Source organism: Hordeum vulgare, chromosome 4H, assembly GCF_904849725.1.
Source record: "Hordeum vulgare subsp. vulgare chromosome 4H, MorexV3_pseudomolecules_assembly, whole genome shotgun sequence".
Taxonomy (NCBI): Eukaryota; Viridiplantae; Streptophyta; class Magnoliopsida; order Poales; family Poaceae; genus Hordeum; species Hordeum vulgare.
The window spans coordinates 87,066,574-87,073,240 of record NC_058521.1 but is presented as its reverse complement, the minus strand read 5'-3'; the positions used below and the strand labels follow the sequence as shown (position 1 = coordinate 87,073,240).

At 40.1% G+C, this 6,667-nt stretch overlaps 1 pseudogene; it reads right to left on the bottom strand.

Annotated features, from left to right (window-relative positions):
* Positions 1-373: 373 nt before the first annotated feature.
* Positions 374-6,236, bottom strand: LOC123450308 (annotated as a pseudogene).
* Between the last annotated feature and the right edge of the window lie 431 nt (positions 6,237-6,667).

Sequence of the window (6,667 nt, the reverse complement as noted above, 5' to 3'; positions counted from 1 at the left end):
GCAAAAAAAGGATTAACATCACATGCAAATCATAAGTGACATGATATGGCCTTGATCTTGTGCTTTTGATCTCCATCTCCAAGCACCGGGATGAACTCCATCGTCACCAGCGCCACACCATGATCTCCATCATCATGCTGCCATCGAGGTTGTCGCTCCATGTATGCTTGTACTACTATTGTTACTGATTTAGCGATATATCCCCCCTCGGTAAATATAAAATGTGTTTCTACTCCATGGTAACTTTTACCAGCAGCCACATTAACAATTTTCCATGTATTAATTATATGCAAATACATGGCAATTGTATGTAAGAAAACTCAAGTAGTTGTGACATTTTTCCATACCATCAACATTTCTATACTGCAAAATTTTATCTCCCTGCAATTCCAGCCCTTTTCTTCTCCCTGCGGGTTGCCAAATCCTTTTCTTGGGTTTTGTGCTTTGCTTGAATATCTATGCCTGACTTGTATCTCACTTCTTTTGGACGCCCTTTCGTGATGGAGCGTGGCAGGTTCTTGTTCTGCATCTGCGTGTTTGATGCTCTTGACACTACTTCTGAGTTTTCAGACGACTCACCCATGGATGAAGTTGCATTTGAACTGCGTGGAAATCTGTGTAAGGCCTCCACAACCTTCCTTTTCTTGAAATCGTCAAGCTCTCTCTCGAAGGATTTTCTGTGCTTGTCTGCAATTCTTGCCATCTCATCACTTTTGCATGCATCATCTATTAGTTTAGCAAAACCCTAGTCAGTACGACATGCCTCCATTGTTGCTTTCGGCCTGTCCTCATGTATTGCCAATACTGCATTTGATGTTTGTGGCACCAATGCATCATCAGCATCCCAAGTCCATCGATGGCGTATGAAATGGCGGGGTAAATGCTTCATGACGTGCTTTTCCATAACTTTGAGTATGTGGCAGCACACAATCCCACCCCATTCAAACTTGCGGCCTTCACAAAGTAGTTTCTACCCTTGTCCGGATCTTCTATTTCTCAATTGGACATGTCCCTGAGATTGCACACCTTGAATGTCCAATCGTCAACCTGAAAAGCCGTGTACGAGGTGGACCCCTTTATTTCTTCTTGGAACCTGCATGATCTGTGGTCGTTAGTTCCTCACTCACATTTTTATCAGTTTTTATTGTTTTGTAAGAGGACAGAAAATACAAACCATACTAAATTTAACATGGCAAACAAAGGATACAAAGCACGATATATTTTCAGGTTGTTTTCCAGATGGCAATTGCATCACAAATTGTGACTACACATATTATCTTATGCATTTCTTGTCGTTTGTACACTATTTTGTATATGTTAGTCTGTATGACAAACATATAATAGTTGCATGAGCTATCAAAGTAGGGTCGTCAGTGGCAACTCTCTTTTGTGCAGTTGTCATGGCAAACAGAGTGCTATGCACATGGCAACTATGGATGTTTTACTATGGCAACTATGCATGCTTTAACATGGCAAATGTAAAAAAAATTGTACAACAATCATATGTGATGTCCTCACATGAAGCACATTTTAATTCTAACTTACTAACTACATCTTTACACAAACCAGTTTACACATGGCAATTACACTACAATCTAGATTGCACTCACACAACATCACACATGGCAACTATTATTCTTGTATGCTATCTAGCCACATTTTTTGCAGTGCACTTTTTCCATGCTGCCAGCATTGTTCATTCCAACATGACAACTTTGTTCGATCATCCACGGTACTTCATTCTGTTATTGGAACACTCCTTTTTTTGAAAACCAAAGTGATTGTAGCATGTTTCTTGGATGTTTTTGTTTCACATTTTTAATTTTATTTAATTATGGTTGTGATCATATTATGCCATTCTTTTGTCAACTAGGGACTGTGCGAGAAAAATACTTACTTGAAAAAGATCTTGTTTGTGTATATTTTGCTCATTTGCCTCTCCATTGGCAAGTATGTGAGAAATTTAGGCTGCCTAAGGGTTGTGTTTGCTTCTTGTTGCAGCTCTGATCCCAATATTTTTTGTTGCACAGCTGAATACTGCTTAGCAAATTGTAGCAATGAGTTTCCAGGGCTCACCTAATGCTTCAAAACAACATAGAAACTCTCACTATGTCGTGTAGTTTGTAGTAATGGGAAGAAGCACTGTATAAAGTAGGCTAGCACCTAGTACATCCACTTCTCCCATATGTTCTGTAGTGTCTCCTTCTCTTGAACTTGGTACTTTTCAATCTATAGCGACCCGACTCAAAACGAGTCAAGCCTCTGTGTTTTTGTGCCATCCCTGGATCAGTATGCTGGCACACACAGTACATCAATGTATATATCAAAGTGCAATCACATGTAAATAGCGTAAAGTTGATATATACCTTAAAATCTCAGCGCAAGCAGTCAAGGGAGTGGAGTCCCAATAAACACCAACGGCAAGTTGAGTGCGGACCGTAACCCTGAATCGTACTCTTACTCGTTGAGGAAATACCTACAACATAAGACGTTGTAGCCGTGTAGGTCAGCATATTGAATATGCTGGCAAGTCACATATGAGAGGGGGTAAAATGTCATCTATACTATATGCATATATGGCAGGTGGGGCTATAAGTTTTTAGCGAAAAGCAAGTTTTCTCCTACAACAAGAGAGGGCTAAAAGCAAAATTTACTACATTGTTGGTTGTTAATGAGAAGGTTCCGCCAACCAGTTCTCATACCCAAGTTGTCAATATTACCCACATCATTATTAAACTGTGTTGAGAGTTCAGGAAAATTTCAATGCCTTCGGCTCAAGTTGTCCATGACCGTGGACACGGCTAATCGATTAGGTTTGAGTACTCTGCAGAGTTTTGCACACGTTCCCCACAAGATTAGATCGCCTCCGAGTATGTCCTTGCACTTCAGGGTGTTTGAAGACCGGATGATCAAAACATGGTCTTTCAACGGGTCCCTCTGAATCCTTGTCGGTGCCCATCCAATCCTACCGTTCTTCTACATCTGCTAGCACCGCCTGTCGAGAGTCGCCGCGTTGTCCAACCAAGCCAGAGCCCATAATGACTTGTGGCTGTGCAGGTAAGCCTTGGGTCTTGAAGCCTCCGTCCATCTCTTTGAGCCTGGGTGAAGCTTTCCGCAAGATGTCATGGCATGTCTCCAGCATCCCGGGTCATCCACTGGTTTCTCCAAGGAGCCGATCAACCGTCCTTCACCCAGAGTTGCATTACATCACGAGGTCTTGAAAAGTATTGACTTAACCGGTCTTGGTTATTAAATTATTCTCGCATCACTCGTGATAAACTCTCAACCAGAATCCCGTCTACTCAAGCATAGAAATATGAAATTTGTCGTCTCAGGCCAAGTAACGGGGTTGTTGGGTGCCTACCACATGATACTACAATATGTAACCATAATTTCCAAGTACCTACTCAGCATGCAATTGGGCACAGGATGGTAAAACTACGATGCATAAAACATAGGTGATACATGATCAAATGACTTGCATGGTGAGGTTGATGAAGAAGAATTATCGTTCTCGAGAAATAACTTGATAAACATAGGTGATATAACAAACAAATCATTCACATAAGCACTCATACTAGCAATCATTCTAGCAATCAAAACAAAAGAGAGGGCGAATAAGAATCCGAAAGAAACTTCAACTAAAACTAGGAGTCTTCTACTACATCAAACACTAAATTTTTTTTTTGTTCTAACTGAAAATAAAACATTAAATAATAGAGAACTAAGATATAAATTTTACCAAGATAACATAAAGTATTTTACATAAAACTATTCTGAAAGTATTTTCAAATGGGAGTTGAAACACTAGAGAAATCAATTGCAAGTTATTAGAGAACTAGAATTGATTTCATGATAACAAATAAAAATAAAAATGAAAATTTGTTGAAAACCTACTGTTAACTAACAGAAAAAAATGTAAACTTTCTGAAATATAAAAGAAAATAATTTAAAAACAATTATAGAAAAAGAAATAACCATAATCCTAAAAGAACTAAAACAGAAACTGTTTTGGTCAAAACCCCAAGTAAAATTATTTACAAAAAATTGAAACTTAAACTACTGAAAGATATGATCACTAGGAAACAGCAGCAGAAAGAATTAAATTAAAAGCTATTTTTAAACTCCCATAATAAGCAAAACAAGATTTAAACCAAATCTGATCTAATTCAAATTTTATAATTCCAAACATAGACAAATTATATAGTTTCGGAAACTACAAGAAATTTGTGATCTAACGCAAAAAGAATCACCTAATTTGGAGTTACACACTAATAGGTATGAATTTTATAAGTTTGCTATTTTTCTGAAGAAAAAAAACTGTGACGGGATTTCTATGAAGCTCACCGTGGCTGACACAGAGGAAGAACTCCGGCGAGGTGACTGCTCCGGCGGGGTGGGGAGGTCGCCGGCGGGGTGGGGAATCGGCGGAGGAGTAGCACGGCAGGGGGTGGGGCGCTGGAGAGGCTCGGCAGGGGTGATGGGAAAGCGCCATGAGACCTACTGTACTCCGTTCTTGACAGAAAGATGAGAATGGTGGCGCCGTGGCTACGAGCAGGGAGAAGGCGAGGTGATGGGGAAAATGAAACGAGGAGAGTCGGGGCTCTCTTATAGGGGTGGTGGGAGACGAGGGGAGGCAACATATCTCGCGAATCGGGGGAGGGAAGCTTCCAGGAAGCTTCTGCCATTGCGTGGGAAGGAAGGGAATGAGAGGAGGAAGAAGAAGGGGTATGTGGGCCTGATGCGTTTCCTAACGTGGCCCAAGTACATTCGTAAAATAAGAGATCTCTTTCCCTTTTTATTAAAACAGGAATTAATACGATTAAAAGGAAACAGAATATCCTCGGAATATAGGGGTATAATATATTAAAATTTTCAGAAAAATAAATCCAAAAAGATGGGCATTTTTCCACTACCAAAATAAATACTTCAAAAAAATGCTTTTAGAAAATCCCTAAATGCTTTACTTCTTTTTGCAAATATTTTCTAAAATAAATCTTGGGTTTCATAGCTCAAATATTTCAAAGAATATCCCCGGGTTTTGGAGGGTCATGTTTCTCCTCTCTTTTTCTTGCTTGACAAGATATGGTTCCGGCATTCCGTGAGTGAGGAAGAAACAAAATGCAAAGCAAAATCGAAAGGAATTCCAATGCCACCTTGATTCAAATTCTTTATAGTTGAAGAAGTCATGCTATCTCCTCTCGCTGATTTTTTTTTAAAGATGAATTTGAATTCACAGGAAAAAGGGGAAAGTCATTTTATTCCCTCTCATTCAAAAGTTTTGAAAAGTTTTCAAATTTCACTCAAGCTTTCAATCACTCAAGAAAACAAACAATCAATCTAATAATTTTATTAACATTCCAAAATTTGGGATGTTACACAATCATATCTGTCCAGCTCCGTTCAAACGCTTCCACTATTAAGCTGTGGTTGACACATAACTCGAAAGGCTTGTGCAATTCTGGATGGTCAGCAAAGAATGGTCCTAGTGTCTCTTCTGCCTTCTTAATTATAAGCCACCTGAAGTGCCTATGAATTGTCGTGGGGAAGATGTCGCTTATGCCTACACGCATGCCGAAGTCCTGATCTGTTATTATGTTCACTGGAGCAAGTCCACCCATGCACTCCAAGAAAGTCTTGAACAACCAGGTGTAGTCGTCGATATCTTTGTTCCACACAACGCCGCAGCCGAACAACAAAGACTGGTTGTGGTTATTTATTCCAATGAATGGAGCACATGGTATCTTGTTCATGTTTGTGCGATATGTCGCATCAAACGAAATGCAATCACGGTAATGCGTATGCGCTCTTCTCGTAGCAGCGTCGACCCAATACATGTTCCTCACACGGTCCTTATCATCTAATCTTATTCTAAAGAAGAAATCATGATCTTCTTTTGCTTTCTCTCTGAAGTATGCAATGGTGTCTTCCACATCAACCAACTTGCTTTTTCTGTGGTACTTTGTATTCAGGTTTGTGATGTCTGCGGGAAGGTAGGGTTTTCCATCTTTGCTGTGTATCAGGGACAGTATGTGGAGCATTCTTGAAGTGCTTACGTTACAGCTATGCAGCGGTTTTATGAATTTCTTCTCTTGCAAGTTGAATCCCTGATGTGCGCTCAGAAATTTTATGAGGTCAAACTTCTTTATCATATCATGGTTATGTTTGACGACAAATTCGGTGACCACCCACGAGGCTCCATCTGCGTTTAGCCGCAATTTGGACGGGCACTCCATCTAGACAGTGATTCCTCTTCTCCGCGTTGGCACAACTGCCACGACACCTTTCAATTTCTTGTTTTTCCGTGCCTTGTAGCATCTAAACTCGCATCTGTTGTACTACCCAGTTTCTTTTATCTTCCTACGGTATTCCGTGTTCATGGGAAATCCGTTTGACAGTGCATAGCTCTGGTAGTATTTCCTCGCATCTTCAAATGAACTGAATCTTTGTCCAAGATAAGGTTGCTGCGTTATTATGAGTTCAGGTTGATTTTCTTCTTCTCCGATTTGCATCTCGTCATAAGTTTCATCACTCAGAACTTGAGTAGTAGTTGTGGACACATCTGTTTGGACGTTGCTTGTGTTGGTGTGGGATGGTGTGCTCGTTTTAATTGATGCATTGATGGCAAGTTCTAACATTGTCCCTGTATTGTTTGTGACACGCTCGT